At 47.3% G+C, this 17,867-nt stretch overlaps 1 pseudogene; it reads right to left on the reverse strand.

The window, feature by feature from the left end:
• Positions 1 to 1,899: 1,899 nt before the first annotated feature.
• LOC124974151 (ubiquitin-conjugating enzyme E2 G1-like) lies at positions 1,900 to 2,707 on the reverse strand (annotated as a pseudogene).
• Positions 2,708 to 17,867: the final 15,160 nt, after the last annotated feature.

Here is a 17,867-nt window from a genome sequence, read left to right on the forward strand (position 1 = left end):
TGCATAAGCAATTGTAACCAGCTATGTCCATCCAATCCTATAAAAGTTCAAGCGATCACGAGCTCAAGCATATAAGATATATCTGACCACGCGCTAGGCAACTGAACTAATTATCATACAGCCAATGGTAAACGCTTCCTGTTTTTCTCAAGGCGCATTCAGCACGCCATTTGACTCTCTGCCAGTCACCATCTTTGGATGCATGTGGCGTAACCCTGGGCCCCGGGTTTTACCCGCCACACTGGGCCTTAAAGGAGAGAGAGTTGTGAGATCGGTACAGATTTGGACTGCCACCCTCTTTTCCACAGGTGACCACTGAAACGGTCCTGAAACCTGAACTGGCTGCCCAGTTTAATTCATTCCATTGCAGTAACCCAGAAAGGCATCTCCTCTCAGCATTGTTCATGTCCAACAGTCATGGCCTGTTTTAACTGATCCTAGAACCTCTGGGCCATTCTACCACATCTGACCTCCTCTGTCTGTTCCCAGGAACTCCATGTGAATTTAAAATGACCCATAAAATAAAATGAACCATATGAGTGAAATTTATAATTTGATCCAGTCAAACACTAAATGATCAAGATGTCAACAGGGACCTAACATCATGTTAATGGTGAATAAGTGTCCAAAGTGTGTGTTTGCTTTTTATACCCTCTGGATGCTAGTGTGGTCTGCTGGAGCTGAGGTCAATCCTTCATTCAGTTGATGAACAGCCTGGTACAGACTGACCAGATCTGTTAATGTACAGAGACTCACACAGACCGACCAGACTTCACCCAGACAAGTCATGGGAACATGTAGCTTCTTCTTAGGTAAGTCAGTGACAAGCACCTGACTTGGAAATTTGCAGAAAATTAACTGAGCTCCTTTTTGTGGAACTATTTAGTAACCAAGAAAAAAATGTTGCTCATAAATACAATGTTACATAACTAATCTTTAGGTTTCTTTTTTTTTATTGGAAAAAAATTATATTTTGGAAGAACTCACTACATAAGGTGACAGAATTCCAAAATCAAATTACATGAAAATATACATCGCAATTTCTTTGTACAATAGGTGAGAAAAATCTCTAGTATTGAAGAATAGAGACAAAGAAATATGAAGGACTAAGGAGAAGGGTATGAGGGTGAATAGCAGTCTTAATAGCAAACCAAGAAGTAGAAAGCTTGTAGTTGTGCAGGCTTTATTTATCCAAACTTAACATTAGTGAACTGAAGGGCAAAAAAAACAAAATCAGAATTTTGCATTATTTGGGGCAAATTTCAGTAAGTTGAATTTAGAATCTTTTTTTTTTTTCAAGTTCTTGGGGGGAGGCGGGGGGTAATGTCTAGGTTCGAAGGTTCAAGAGCTCTCAACAGCCAGAAAATTTTATTGCTACATCCAATCCAAGAGATGGGTGCAACTAGAATACAAAAAGGACAAAGCACCTAGTGATGACCACTCCTTTGAAGTCATCATTAAAAATCAAGTAATTGCTTATTAGGTATTTCAGTATTTGAACTAAATCATCTGAGAACTTTCTGGCAGATAGAAGAGATAAGCAAAGGGGAGTGTCAAAACAAAGAAGATACAAAAGTTTAATAAGCGAAAAGGGTTTAATGAAGCCTCAATGGTTTAAAGGAAATTAAATGGAAACTTTAATCCTAATTGCTTTTCATTTGACATGCTTTAAGGAGTCTTTTTAAACTGATAAGAAACAATTAATAGGGAAAGAAAACCTGCTAAAATCTTTTAGAATTTACACGATTCTTATTCTATTACAAGAAAGCATTATTTGGTACAAGATGTATTTGTGGATGTACATGAACAGTATATATATTATCCAGATAATGTTGTGCTATGTACACGTCTTTACAATTCTTCCTGAAGGTTAAAACAGTTCATTAGAATTCAAAATGCATAATCATCTGTAAGTTGGCAGTTGTTAGGCTCTTGTCAGCATTGATAACTGGCATGTTTTATTGCAGCCCAGTTCCAGCCAGTGTTTTGCCAACTTGTTACAAGAGAAGTCCAGCAATAGGTGGGTAGAGGGCAGGAAAAACAGTGCCATGTTTCTCAATTGAAGACCCTGAAAAAGTGAAATTACTAGCTGCTGAATAAGTGTCACTCAAAAGCAGTCTCTTGGCTTTTTCTTACACAGCAGGCAACTTTCCTTTTAAATTCTCCATTTCTGTCTTCCCTCCATTCTTTCGCAGCATCAACATTAGCAGGTGAATCTCCGTTAGGGTCTGCCAGCATAGAAATGACACTAATCATGATGGTTTCCACAGTGTGGATAGGGAGCCAGCGTTCCTCCGGCTTTTCATAACCATGCTTATCCTCTCCAGGCTCATGAAGAATAGAAATGCAAACATCACCATTTTTATCAACATTTGGGTGCCAGATTTCTGTAATGAATTTCATTTTAGGAGGCCGGAGGAGATAATCTTTTGGGAAAGTGAGATGAGCCTTAAAAACACCACATTCATAAAGTGTGTCTGGAGGACCAATAATAAGGACTTCCTATCGATAGAGATCATTGTCATCTATTAAACCTGCTGAAAAGCCTTCCACTGGATTTTTGTTGAGTTCTGCCAGCTGTCTTCGCAGTAGCAGTGCCGACTGCAGCTCCGTCATCCTCCCCGCCAAGGGCCGGGGCCAGCGCCTGGGCTTCCGAAGGGCTGGGGACAGGCTCTGGGGGTGGCTGGAGCAGGGTGTACTGAGGAACACGGGCTGCGTGACCGGATCGCGGAAGCCAAGGGAGACCCGGCTGGGGCAGCGAGAGCGGAGCCTCACTGCGTTGCGGGTTCTCTCGGTTCGGCTACTCTCACAGCGCCTCATGCCCGGAAGGGGCTAATCTTTAGGTTTCTTTCTGGAAAAATTGAAAGTTGGCTCTAAAATGATAAGCAATTCCATCTGCTTCCCACTGTTTTCTAGCTGCACCACTATTGAGTACAACATTTTCTATCCCATCTGGAATCTGCCTTTGTGTGGTCTGTGAACCCTTTTAATTAGCTCCTCCACCTTCCCATGCAGGGGTCTGAGAATCCACACAGTCTGCACTTTCCTTGTCCAAATCAATAAGAGACTGTGTTCCCCATAGTGAATCTGTGTGTGTAGACCCTAGTGATGGTTTAGACATGAGAGGTTCCCCAAAAACTTGTGTGAGACACTACAGAAGCTTCAGAGGTGAAGTGATGAGCTCATGAGAACTTTAACACAGTCAGTGGATTAATTCACTGATGATGATTAACTGGGAGGTAACTGTAGGCAGTTAGGGTGTGGCTGGAGGAGGTGGGCCACTGGGGGTGTGGCATCACCCCCCTACCAGACCCATGTGCCATGATGTTCTGCCTCTCTTTGGGCCCAGAGCAATGGACTCAGCCATCAATGGACCAAACCTCTGAAATTGTGAGTCAGAATGAACTTTCCCTCTGTTGATCTTGTGGGATCTTCTCATCACAATGAGGTCAAGCTGCCTGACAGCTCTCCTCCCATCCCAGGACACGCGGCATGGCTTTGGTACCTTGACTTTGCAGATCCGACGACATACCCAGTTAAAACACACCATGTGGGCATTTGCAGGCAAATGGATGAAATTGGAGAATATCATGCTAAGTGAGATAAACCAATCTCAAAAGAACAAAGGACGAATGATCTTGCTGATAAGCGGATGATGACACATAATGGGGGGTCGGAGGGGTTAGTGTTAAGGTTAGGGTTAGGTTTAGGGTGAGGGTTAGAGAGGGTGGCAAGAATGGAGGAAGGAAGGACTGTATAGAGGGAAAAGAGGGGTGGGGGTGGGGGGGAAGGGAAAAAATAGAATGAATCAAACAACATTACCCTATGTAAATTTATGATTACACAAATGGTATGCCTTTACTCCATGTACAAACAGAGAAACAACATGTATCCCATTTGTTTACAATAAAAAAAAAAAAAACACCATGTGTTCCAGTGTGTCCGACTTAGGAGAGGATAAACTGAGGAGATTACAGAGGGAAAAGTTCAAGAAAATTAAGTTTTCAAAACCATGTTCAAAGTTTAATCTCAAGCTGAATTCTGGTAAACATAAAAGCCAAGAAAAGTTGGAAAGTGCTCATTTTTCCAACCCAGCCCCGCAGGCTCTTACACAGCCAAGCTGAGCCTCCCAGGCTGAGGAGGCAGCTAGTGCATTCAGTATAACATGTTTCTGGGAAAACCTTGAATCTGAGTCTATGGAGGGTGGTGGACCAGGAAACTGATTCCAACTCTGTGCCCAACACAGACCTTCCTGAACATGCACCAGCATTAAAGCCTCTCACCCTGATGAGGTCCTCAGCAGCTGTCTTAACATGGGATGCCACACTCCAGGGCAAAGGACAGAATGAACTCCAAGGCAGGAAACCATGGAGGCATCACACACGTGGTCACAGAATGAGATATCTGGATCCTTGGAATAGAGTGTGGATGGGGAATTAAAACTCTCCTCATTAATGTTGAAAGACCTGAAGTTTTCAACTCCGGGTATGTTGAAAATAAAAAGGGTAAGATGCTGTGGTGGGCACCATGACCACCCTGAAGATCCTTCTTAGGACCATGGGAGGGTCCCTCAGACTCAGGGAGAGACAGCCACTTAGTAGTGACCACTGAGCATCCTGGGAACTGTCCTTGGCTGGAGTAAGCCACCTGTTCAAAGTGACACCCACCACCAGACAGCAGTATCTACCGTGGTCAGTGTGGAGTGGGCCCAGCAGTTGTCCCTAGTTCTTGAGCACAGGGCACTCTGCAGGGTTCCCTGTGAGACAGGCTGCATCCTGGGGTGTTTAGCTGCCCATCTGGGTTTCTCCTTCTCCTCACCCCACTGCAGATGCTGTGCTTGACAGGCAACCTGTTGCACACAAGTGTCCAGCTCGGGCAGCTACCCAGGGAACTGGATCCAAGATGGGAGAGGCCCCATCCCCCTCCTGAGTGGTCTCCTGAGTGATCCAGCTGCCTCCTGCCGGGGAAGGGTAGGCTTTGTGGTGGGCACCATGGCCATGCCTGTCCCCATGTGCAGAACACAGATTGGTGGCACCAGCTCACAGTCAGCTTGTCACCCTGTTCAAAAATCTGGGAATTCCCTTACTGATAAGATGTTCTGTTCTCATCCACCAATCCCAAAATTCAGAATTTCATGTTCTCATTTTGGGGAGCCGAGCAAGCTGTGGATGCCTCCTAAAGAAGATGCAGCTTGGTGGAACCGTGCCCTACTGGCCCATCCTGCACACTCCCTGCTGCCTGGTCAGCAGGGACTTACAGGGCAGTGCTGCACACACCTTGAAGGCACGGTCCTGGAACTGTACTGGCCAAGTCCAGATCTCCGTCACCACTGGTTACTGTGTGGCCTAAGAAGTTCCTCAACCTGGTCTCTGTATCCTCATGTTAAAATGGGCCTGGTAACAACTTGTTGCCAGGACTGACAGATAACACGTAGGAAGGACCCCACAGACAGCCAGGTATGGGTGAACTTGCAGCAAAGCCTCCACTGCACCCAAATCTCTTCTCGGTATTAGCCCTGGCTCATCCACTACTGTTTTGCTTTACCATGCTGACCTCGGTCACTTGGTGCACCTTGGTGACTGCTACATCTTTTCTCTGCATCACGTATGCAAACTGGTCCTTTTGATTCCCATTCATGCACATACTTTTTTTCTCCTAGAATTAATATTCTTTCCTTGTCTTTAGTGAATTTCATTCATCTGCTGGGGATGTCCATCTAATGGACGGGCCTCTTTTTTGGGACAGTAAGCCCACAAACCCTCTCCCACACAATGGTCTGCACCATGAGCATAGTCCTCTAGTTCTGTGCCAGGACTTGCCCACCTTTTCTGGAAAGGGCCTAATAGTAAACATCGCAGGCTTCACAGGTCTTGAGATCTCTGTCGCAATTATTCAGCATGGCATTATGGGGTCAGACAACATGTGAACAGATGTGCTGGCAGTTTTCCCATAAAAGGCTATCTTCAAAATAGGTGACAGGAAGCATTTGACCTCAGGCTGCAGCTTGCTGGCTGCTCCTCCTCCTTTTCCTGGGAAATTAATGTTTATTAAACTTACACAGACAACCATCAACCTCATCTCATGGTTTCCTCCTGACCCACCTAATTGTTTGGTTTACAATTTATTTATTGATGAAAAGTTTATGAAGGGCAAGTTGGAAAGCCTGCAAAAGTCAAATAGGTTATATCCATCCTGCCTGTGAGACCAACCATGCCTGGAACGTGTTAAATGAAAAATTAAAGTCCTTGCCATCCAACCTCACACCCTTGCTTCCCACAGGAAGTGTGTCTTCCAGGCACGCTGGGGCTTGCTGTGTTTTCTCTGCTCCCGAGCATGTGCTGGGACTAACTCCACTTGGCATCCCTCTCAGGATCCAGGTTCCATGCTATCTTCAGTGTCCAGCTTTTGCAAGCTTCTGCCATGCAGGTCAGCACTCATTCCTCTGTCTCTCAGTCCTTGCACACTCTAAGGGGCTCTGTATGGCTTTGGTGGAGATGCTGAGTGACTCGACATTACTTTGTGGAGAGACATTCACAGGCAATGTGGTGCACCGACCTCTTCTAGAGACTCTGTAAGTCCTGTTCTTTAATCAAGAATTTCTTATGGTACAAACTCTAACAAAACAGCTGTAAAACCATCCTATGAACTGTTTCATAAATAATCATCTCTGGGTGGGAGGTGTTAGTGTTAGGGTCAGGGTTAGGGTTAGGTTTAGGGTTAGGGATAAGGAGGGTGGTAATAATGGAGGAAGGAAGGACTGTATAAAGGGAAAAGAGGGGTAGAAGGGGTGGGGGGGAAGGGAAAAAATAACAGAATGAATCAAACAACTTTGCCCTATGTAAATTTATGATTACACAAATGGTATGCCTTGACTCCATGTACAAATAGAGAAAGAACATGTATCCCATTTGTTTACAATAATAAAAAAAAAAAGGATCATCTCTTTTCCAGAAAAACACATTAACATTCAGAACAAGCACTTAGAAACTTAGAAGACCTATCGTCTAGTCTTGGTGATGCTATGTGGATACACAACTTTGGATAAGGTTGTCAATGCTCTGTGACTTAGTTCCCTCCTATGTAAAATATATTAGATGTACAAAATATCCCTCAGGGGGCCCTCTGTATGCCAGCTACACTGCTGGCAAAGGACAGGCGTCCACCTCTTCTTGGTGGTCTCTGCTGGAATCTGAGGACATGACCATGGGGACAGGACTCCTCCTTCCTCCTCCAGAACTCCCGGGCTCCTTTCATCAGGATTTTCCATGGTCTGAGTTATTTCCAGCCACTTCAACATGGAAGTCAGGGGCTTGGAATGCTCATGTGGCTTCCCTGTGACATTAGAGGCCTGCTCTGGGAAGGAACCATGTTCGTGGGTGGCAGTGGTTTCTTCAGTCCCGTTGGTACCTTTCCTTGAGAGAACAAGGCCACACCTGCTGGGACAGAAGTTAGTCTCCATGGAGTCAAAATAAGAAAGTGTTGGCTTCTCCAGAGTCACTGCAGACGTGAGCAGAGAGTTGTGGTAGAAAAGCAGAGAAGCTAAAGGGGAAATAAAAGGAAAGGGAACGCAGGGAGTACCAACTGGGAATACAAAAGGCTTAATGGAGCAATGATTTAAAACTATGGGAGGGGTGGGGGGAAGGGGAAAAAAATAACAATGAATCAACCAACATCACCCTATGTAAACGTATGATTACACAAATCGTATGCCTTTACTCTATGTACAAACAGAGAAAGAACATGTATCCCATTTGTTCACAATAAAAAAAAAAAAAAAACTATAAGCCTTTTTAGGGAAGGCAGATTGAAATTCCACAGAGCTTCAACTTTCCTCTAAATGCTTGTGATTACAGAGACTCCCTGGGGTGCCACTGCCTCTGGAGAGCCCCCAGCAGCAGGGAGCTCTGTCCTACCCACTGCAGAGGAGGTTTTGTGCAGGGACCTAGGACATCCCACACCAGTGTGAAGAAGCTGTAGCCATGCTTTCCAAAGCAGGGACATGGCCTGAGGACCATGAACAGTCACCAGGGCTGTTCCGGGCTTCACGTGTTCTGGAAGTTTCACCTTCACTGCAGTTGTCAAGGCAACCAGGCACCGAGCGAACCCACCGACAAGCAGTGTGGGCCTCACTGAGTCTCGCCTTTACCTGCCAACTGCAGGTGGGAGCAGTACTCTTGCCTGGGGCACAGGCCTCAGGAACCGAGGAAGGTCCAGGCACTGACAGCCTGCATGGGGCCTCTCACAGACCCATGGAGATCTGGAGGACTTCTCAAGCAGAGCAACCTTTAAAGGTAGCTGTTATTTTTAACCATTCCTTTAATTTGGGGTTAGGCATCACATGAAGTCAGCCCGACATTATGAAAAGCAATCAGCCAAGGAACTTCAGAAAACGAAGAGTCTTGTTTGTTTGCTTATTTGCTTCCAAACCAACCTGTACTTCCTGAGCCACAATTTTGGACATTGTGAACATTCTAATTGAAATGGGCCCAACAGCATGGATCTAAGTCATAAAGAGCACAGCCTCAAGGACATCAGACTGTGAACAGGAGGAAAGTACCATTGCCCTTGTGGGGACCAGGCTGCGGCAGTGCAGGGCCCTGATGCAGCTGAAAGTCCATGGGCACCCAAGTCCCCTGTGGAAAATGGCGCAGCATTCACACGTGCCCTCTGCAATCCTGCACAGGCATGGCTAGATCACCTCCCCACCTGACGCAGGACAAATGCTGTGTAAGTTGTTGTCACACTGCTCTTTAAGGAGTAAGAGCAAGAACTGTAAATGTTCAGTGTAAATACAATTATTTCTTCTAATATTTTCAGTCTACAATGGGTGAAATCTGCAAAAGCAGGACCCACGTTCACAGAGGACTGGCAGCGTTTAAACTGCAATAAGTCCCTGCACAGCCAACCTGGAGTGGGAGTGGCTCACTGCAGCCAGGGAGTGGAGCCCTGGGCTCTCCTGGGTGGTCACAAGGGCCACAAATTCACCCCATTTTTTAAAATCTTTCAATGTGGGAAAAAGACTAGGAAAACTTTGCAATAAATTAATTATATGTCAAAAGCAGATAATTTGCTTTTAATGCAACTATCTGGTCTAGACGCATTGGCTGGAAATCCCATTAAAATGTGTTATTAGTTATTTTTTCTGGTCAACACTAAGGGCCATGCAGACCCCGTGCTTCCACTGTCAGGTCGTGCACGCTGGCACCATGCCAGCAGCACTCCACCAGGGATCCAGGCCTCGGGGTTCATTTTTGCTTTCATTACCAGTGCTCTCTGCTTCCTAGACAGCAAGTCCCTCAAGGGCAGGGGCAGCCTCCCCACAGCCTGGTGGCCCTCCCCGATGGCCTCCTACTGGTGCCATCTGTTTATGACTCACTGGTTGCCCAAGATGCCCACGTCATCCTGATGCTGAGGATGTAAGGTTGAGAGGGTGGTGCAGTCAGCTTCGCGGGCCTTGCTTTCTGTCAGGGACATGCATCAACCAGTTGCAGGGACTCAGAGTGGGAGGCTGCCCACGTGGGCATCCAGCTGGTGGTGAAGCTATGTGGACAGAGGGGTCTGTAGACCACCAAGTGCCTTGAGAACATCATCCACATCCCCTGTTGGGTACTCACCAACGCTTCCCCTGGCGTGTGTGCCACCACCATCCCGCTCACAAAGGAGACACCAGGACCAGAAGACATTCAGTGAGGTCAGGAGCCTTGGGGCTGGTGGCTCCAATTGGCCACACTCAGGCCAGTGGGCCGTTAGTCACTTGTCAGGGACCAAGAAGTTCTCATTCTGAGAACATTCTGACCTTTACAATAAGCAGCAGCGCCCCTCCCCCCTCCTGGCTGATAATTCTGACAGTATGGCGCCTATGGTGCCGTCCCTGCTTCTCTTCCGGGACTTCACCTTCCCGCCGTTGCGAACCTCACCTTCCCGCCGGCGCTAACTTGCAGCCTATCAGGAGCCCAATAGAAGAACACAGCCAACCAGGCTGCACCTCGTCATACCCCTCATTCCCTGAGCATATAAATACCCCTGTGTGAACAATAAAAATTTGCAGCTTGATCAGAATTCCTGTCTTGCTGCCTCTCCCTGCGTCTCTTGTCCCTTCATTCCTTCTCTCTCAGGTTTGCGGTCCCGTGTTGATGTCCCGCGGGTCGGGACAGTTGGCGCCCAACGTGGTTGATTGGAAACTTTGAGAAGCGGAACGCTGCCCTCCGGGGAAGACTTGGCCAAGCAGGATTCGGGATCGCCCTGGTAGACGCAACCGGGAGTCAGATCCAGGAGGAGAGTGAGGTCAGCGCAAGGTAAGTGACGTACCATGGGACAAGCAGTCTCGTCACATGATTTGTTTCTGACGGGTCTCGAGGAGGCCCTCAAGACTCGGGGAGCGCGTGTTAAGAAAAAGGATTTAAGATTATTCTTTTCATACATAGAGGATTTGTGTCCTTGGTTTCCCCTCGAGGGATCGATTGATGGTAAAAGGTGGCTCAGAGTAGGAGACTGCCTCAAAGATTATTATGAGACTTTTGGTCCTCAAAAGGTGCCCGTCACTGTCTTTTCTTATTGGAATTTAATTAATGAGATTCTTAAAAGTTCACCCTTTGACAGTGGTACTTTAAAACTTGTAAAGATTGGGGAGCAGGCAATGCAATCTACCTCTCGCCCCCCATCGGCATGCCCTTCGGTTAGTATTCAAATGCCCCCTGCTCAGGCTTCTCAGGACCCTGGGACCCTCCCAGACCCCACCTTACCAAAGGAGTCCCCTAAAAATCCCCCTAAGATTTATCCGGTTTTAAATCCCCATGATGAGTTGACCCCAGAGGATGAGGCCACCCTGGAGGAGGCAGTGGCTCAACACCATTTTCCAGACCTGCCACCTCTTACAAATCCACTTCCCACTTATACACCCCCTGCCTTTCGTGCTCTGGTCCCTCAGGGACCTACTGCCCCCCCAGACATTTTTTCCCCGCTTCCCTTGCCTAATCTAACCCCTTTACGCGAGTCTCTCCAACATAGGCGGGAACAAATCCAACTTTTAAAAGAACTAAAAGCCCTTGATGCCGAGCTTCGCTCACTGGCCTTGGGCACGGAGTTAACACAAACTGGCCCAAAACCCCTTAATACTCGTAAGGTGAAACCACGTGGTCAGCCTGTTCTTGCCTTTCCAGTCACTCGCAGTCAAGCAGATCAGCCCCCCCAAACTGAAGCAGAGAATTTAGAAGGAAGTCAGGAAGAGGAACCAGGGGAGGAACAAGAGGTAGAACCAGAGAGGGAACAAGAGGAGGACCAGGAATCAGGGGATGAGGAGGAGCCCACCTCTGGACAGAGTGGAGCCCTTGGTTCTTATAAAAGGCTGAGCCTCCGCTTTCTTGAAAGACTTAAAAAGGCTTGTACACAGTATGGCCCCACTGCACCTTATACACTGGCCTTGCTAGAGAACCATAGTACACAGTGGCTCACCCCTAATGATTGGAAATTTTTGGCCCGAGCCACCCTCAGTGCAGGTGACTTCCTGTTGTGGAACGCAGACTTTAGGGAATACTGTCGGGAAACTGCCCAAAAAAATTCAACCAAGGCTTCCTCTAAATCCTGGACCTATGTTAAATTAGTGGGTAATGCGCCATTTGATACCAACCCTAAACAGGCGCGCTTTCCTACTGGGCTCCTAGCGCAGGTTCAAACTGCTGGTTTGCATGCTTGGAGACGGCTCCCTCAAAAGGGCTCGGTCACCACCTCCCTAGCAAAAATTCATCAGGGTCCAGACGAGCCTTATAGTGACTTTGTTGCCCGGCTTAATCTAACTGCGGAGCGCCTACTTGGACCAAGTGAAAACGAGAGCTCCTTTGTAAAATATCTTGCCTTTGAAAATGCCAACCCAATATGTCAAGATGTTCTTCGGCCCCACAAAGATAAAGGGGACCTTTCTGACTTCATTAGGCTGTGTGCCGGGGTAGGAACAGCCCATGCCATGGGTCTCGCCATTGGTGCCGCCTTCACCAAGGCCCTTCACCACCCTGGCCCACGTACTTGCTTTACTTGCAAACAACCTGGCCATTTTGCGCGAGACTGCCCAACAGGGAAACTGGGTCAAGGACCCATATTTCCTCAAACAGGGGCTAAACCACCTCCGCTCACCCTTTGCCCTAAATGTGGTAAAGGTCGCCACTGGGCCAAGGAGTGTAGATCCAAGACCAATGCCCTTGGACAGCCTATTCCCTCTAACTTCTCGGGAAACTCCTCTCGGGGCCAGCCCCTGGCCCCGACCACCCCCAGAGCAAACCCAGGGGCAATAAGGTTTGTTCCCTCTCAGACTCCCAACCCATTCCAGGCTCCCTGTCCTTCTCCACAATCACCTCCCTCCAACGTGCTACCCCAGGCAGCGCAGGATTGGACCTCTGTGCCTCCACCGATACAATATTAGACTCTATGCAAGGACCTCAAATAATACCCACTGGGGTTGTAGGCCCCCCTCCACCTCATATGTGTGCTCTTATTCTTGGGAGAGCTTCTACCACCTTACAAAGTGTTCAGGTCTTCCCTGGCATCATTGATGATGATTACACTGGAGAAATTAAAATACTGGCCACAGCTGTTAACGGAGTAGCTGCCATCCCTGCAGGAACAAAAATTGCACAATTAATACTCCTTCCCCTCAATTCAGGAAATTCACCAGGAAACACAGCCTCTTTAGGTTCCTCTGATGTGTATTGGGTCCAACCTATCTCCCACAAAAGACCCACTCTTACCTTATTTATTGAAGGAAAGAAATTCCGAGGGATCCTAGATACTGGTGCGGATGTCACAGTTATTTCTCAAAAATATTGGCCATCAGAATGGCCCCTCACCTCATCACTAACTGACCTTAAAGGAATAGGGCAATCAAGAAACCCCTTAGTTAGCTCCAGGGTGCTTAATTGGACTGACACAAAAGATAACACAGGGAATAAAGGAACCGTTACCCCCTTTGTTGTTCCTGATCTCCCTGTCAACCTTTGGGGACGAGACATTCTAAGCCAAATGAAAGTTATTCTTGCTAGTCCCGACTCTTTAGTCACTCATCAAATGCTTCGTATGGGCTTTATCCCTGGTACAGGCCTTGGGAGGCTAGGACAAGGACAGGTTGAGCCTGTACAGCCCATACAAAAAACAGACAAATTTGGACTTGGGTATGTGGATTTTTAGTGTCGGTCCCTGACCCTCCTGTACCCCATGCAGACAAAATTATTTGGGAAACTCAAACTCCTGTGTGGGTGGATCAGTGGCCCCTTACCCAAGAAAAATTAGAGGCTGCCTCTATGTTAGTACAGGAACAGTTGACAGCCGGCCATGTGGAACCCTCAACCTCACCCTGGAATACTCCTATTTTTGTTATTAAGAAGAAATCAGGCAAATGGCGCCTTTTACAGGATTTGCGCGCTATCAATAAGGTTATGCGCCCGATGGGGGCACTACAGCCAGGCATCCCTACACCGGTAGCTATTCCTAGGGACTATTATAAAATGGTCATCGACTTAAAAGATTGCTTTTTTACTATTCCTTTACATCCTGATGACAGACCCTATTTTGCTTTCAGCCTCCCCCGCATCAATTTTCAGGGCCCTATGCAAAGATTTCAATGGAAGGTCCTTCCCCAGGGTATGGCTAACAGCCCTAGTCTTTGCCAAAAATATGTTGCTCAAGCAGTAGACCCTGTGAGAGAGCGGTGGCCACAAGTTTATATATTACATTATATGGATGATTTGTTAATTGCTGCACCTAATACCTATGATCTTAACAATTGTTATTTGGATCTCTATAAAGCCCTTACTGCCTTGGGACTTCAGATAGCCCCTGATAAGGTTCAAACACAGGACCCCTACACCTACTTGGGCCTCAAACTTCAAACTAATCAAATTCAAATCCCTAATATACAATTGCATGTGGACCATCTCCACACTCTTAACGATTTCCAAAAACTACTAGGGGATATCCAATGGCTAAGACCATATTTAAAACTGCCCACCTATGTGCTTTTGCCTCTTAATGATATTTTAAGGGGAGATTCTGACCCTTCTTCTCCTCGAGAGCTTACTCCCGAGGCACAGCAAGCATTAATTCAAGTCACAGAAGCCATTGCTCAACAATTTGTTACACAAATATCTTATAACCTTCCTTTGGTTTTGGTTATATTACACACCCCTCATACACCCACGGGACTATTCTGGCAGCGGGATCCACATTTTAAAAATAAAGGTTGCCCCTTGCTCTGGGTTCATTTGCCCGCCACATCCTCTAAAGTTATTGCTGTCTATCCTGCTCAGGTAGCTTCTATCATTATTAAAGGTCGCTTGCTTTCTCGACAACATTTTGGCAAAGACCCTGATAGCATTCTGATTCCATACACTAAGGATCAAACCCAATTTTTGCTACAGACGAGGGATGAATGGGGTATTGCTCTATCAGGCTTTTTGGGAATAATCGATAACCACCTTCCCAATGACCCCCTTTTGCATTTTGCTCAGTTACATCCATTTATTTTTCCTCGGGTTACTCGGAAGGCTCCTATTCCACAAGCCCTTACTGTTTTTACAGATGGCTCCAGCAATGGCCGTGCAGCCTTTGTTGTTGATAATCAGCCCACCACCTTTGACACTGCCTATCCATCAGCACAGCTTGTAGAATTGTTTGCTATAACACAAGTCTTTATGACATTTTTTGATAAACCTATTAATATTTATACAGACAGTGCTTACATTGCCCATTCTGTGCCCCTATTGGAGATTTCACCCGCCATTAAGGCTTCCTCCAACGCAGCCTTTTTGTTTAACCAGTTTCAACGACTAATTCAGGCTAGAAAACATCCATTTTTCTTAGGACACATTAGAGCACATTCTGATCTTCCCGGTCCCCTATCACGGGGTAATGCTCAGGTTGATGCAGCCACTCGGTCCCTTTTCCCAGTTCTTATTGGATCCATCCGAGAGGCCACAGATTTACACAAACTTCACCACTTAAATTCTCAGAGCCTTCGGCTACTTTGTAAAATTACCAGGCAACAAGCAAGGGAAATTGTAAAAGCGTGTCCTGCTTGCGTTGTCTCCCTTCCTATTCAACATCTGGGTGTTAACCCTCGAGGATTACTGCCCAATCAGATTTGGCAGATGGATGTTACTCACTTTCCTGAATTTGGGAAAACAAAGTACATACATGTTTCCATAGATACCTTTAGTGGCTTTATTTTTGCATCACCGCATTGCGGAGAAGCTACCAAGGATGTCATTTCTCATCTTGTCTCAGCCTTTTCCATAATGGGAAAGCCAGCACATATTAAGACAGATAATGGCCCTGCATATACCAGTACCAAGTTCAAACAGTTTTGTGCCACTCTTCAAATCTCTCATACTACTGGAATTCCATATAACCCTCAAGGTCAAGGCATTGTGGAACGTGCACACCTCACCTTAAAAACCTGGCTTACCCGCCTTAAGGCCTCTTCCCTTGCATTTACCACTCCCAGGGATCGCCTTAATCATGCATTATTTGCTCTTAACTTTCTTACCCTAGACAATGAAGGACATTCGACCGCAGACAGACATTGGCATCCCTCTTCTAATTCTGCTCGCCCATCTGTTATGTGGCGCGATCCTTTAACAAATAAATGGAAAGGCCCAGATCCCGTCCTCATTTGGGGACGAGGCTCAGCTTGTATTTTAGATCAAGAACAAGCAGCCCCAAGATGGTTACCAGAACGCCTGGTCAAACAGGTCAATGATTTACCACAACCCAGGGACGGAAACCTTCCCCCTGAGGATGAATCTTCCTCTCTTATAGATGCAGCTAACAATCTATGCGAAAAATCCCCTGAATGACAGACCCTGTTCTTGCACAACCTCTACAGCAGTGGCCTCAGGTACTGCTGGTTTGGGGGTCTCTCTTACTCAATATACAAAATTATCCAGACAATTGATTTCTGATGTACAGATACTCTCAAGCACCATACAAGATCTTCAAGATCAGGTGGATTCCTTAGCAGAAGTGGTCCTACAAAATAGGAGAGGTTTAGACCTTCTAACTGCCGAACAGGGAGGCATTTGTCTGTCTTTGCAGGAAAAATGCTGTTTCTATGCCAACAAGTCAGGAATTGTTAAGGACAAGATCAAACAGCTGCAGGAAGACTCAGAAAAACGCCGACAAGCACTGGCTGATAATCCACTATGGACTGGATTCAGTGGACTCCTTCCCTATCTTCTTCCCTTCTTAGGTCCCCTCCTTTGCTTGCTGCTTATTGTATCTATAGGTCCTTTGATATTCAACAAGATCATGGCTTTTCTTAAAGCTCAAATTGAGGCTATACAGGCGAAACCTATTCAGGTTCATTACCATCGACTGGAGATGATGGATCGTGATGGTGATCTTAAAAGACCATCACCCCTGTGAGCTGAACTGGACAGCCAATGACGGGTAAGATTCGTGAGAGCTCATACCAACCTAAGACAGGAAATGAGGGCTAGAGCCTCATTATCCAATGACGGGTAAGGATGTTGTTCTGCCACGGACAACCTAAGACAGGCGCAGTTCCCGAGGGATTGTCACTCCAGCTCTGTACCTGTTCGGGCAAGCCGCGCCCCCGCCTCAGCACATAGCCTCTATCACCCCCTTAAAATATGGCTATCGAAAAATGGTCAATAATTTTATATAAGAAAGGGGGAAATGTCAGGGACCAAGAAGTTCTCATTCTGAGAACATTCTGACCTTTACAATAAGCAGCAGCGCCCCTCCCCCCTCCTGGCTGATAATTCTGACAGTATGGCGCCTATGGTGCCGTCCCTGCTTCTCTTCCGGGACTTCACCTTCCCGCCGTTGCGAACCTCACCTTCCCGCCGGCGCTAACTTGCAGCCTATCAGGAGCCCAATAGAAGAACACAGCCAACCAGGCTGCACCTCGTCATACCCCTCATTCCCTGAGCATATAAATACCCCTGTGTGAACAATAAAAATTTGCAGCTTGATCAGAATTCCTGTCTTGCTGCCTCTCCCTGCGTCTCTTGTCCCTTCATTCCTTCTCTCTCAGGTTTGCGGTCCCGTGTTGATGTCCCGCGGGTCGGGACAGTCACTGTCAGTGAATGACTTCTGCAGAGACAGCATTGAAACTGAGGCCTGGAGGGAGGAGGCAGCTGTGGAACGGGAAGGCCAGCGACAGCGTCCAGAGGGCACAGCAGCCAGAAAGCTCATGTGGAGCCTCAGTGCCTCTCCAGGGAGCTGCAGAGTGGGAAGGTGAGACCAACGGAGACCAGCACCCTTGCAACCTGCTGGTTGCTAGCCCAGGTTCTGTGCATCTCTCCCACCGGACACCTCTGGCTTGGTTGGCCCGCAGTCCGCTTGGGTCTCCTCATCCACAGGAGTCCATCATGACTTTCTGCCAGACGCCCCAGAGGAAGGAAGGGGTCTGCTCCAGCCAGAACTCAGATGACCAGGTTTGCTGTGTGCTTTCCTTTGACAGGCCTGGTGGGCAGAGGCAGCTGGGGTGGAAAAGGAGTAAAGGTTTGGGAGCCAGACACACCTGGGGAACCCAACTGCAGCCCTTGCCACCGCCCCATGGAGTACAGGAGCCCTTGCCTTCCCTAGAAGCCAGCTGCAAGGTGAAGCTGGGTGTGACCCTGGCCACGCAGTGAGGAGGACTATATGGGCTCTCCATGGTTGGGGAAGAATGTGCTGGACATAGAGACAAAGCCACAGGCTGTGCTGCCTGCCTCTGCCCGTGCCATCCAATAGGTTGGTGAATGCGGTGGTGGCATGAGGGCTGTGTGGCCTGTGGGGTGGTGGAGGCAGGGAGCAGAACCCAGTGCAGATTGCCCACCATCGTGTCCACCCTCTGCAAGGCTTGGGTTTCCAGGACA

This window comes from Sciurus carolinensis, unplaced genomic scaffold (genome assembly GCF_902686445.1).
Source record: "Sciurus carolinensis unplaced genomic scaffold, mSciCar1.2, whole genome shotgun sequence".
In the NCBI taxonomy this organism is placed as follows: domain Eukaryota; kingdom Metazoa; phylum Chordata; class Mammalia; order Rodentia; family Sciuridae; genus Sciurus; species Sciurus carolinensis.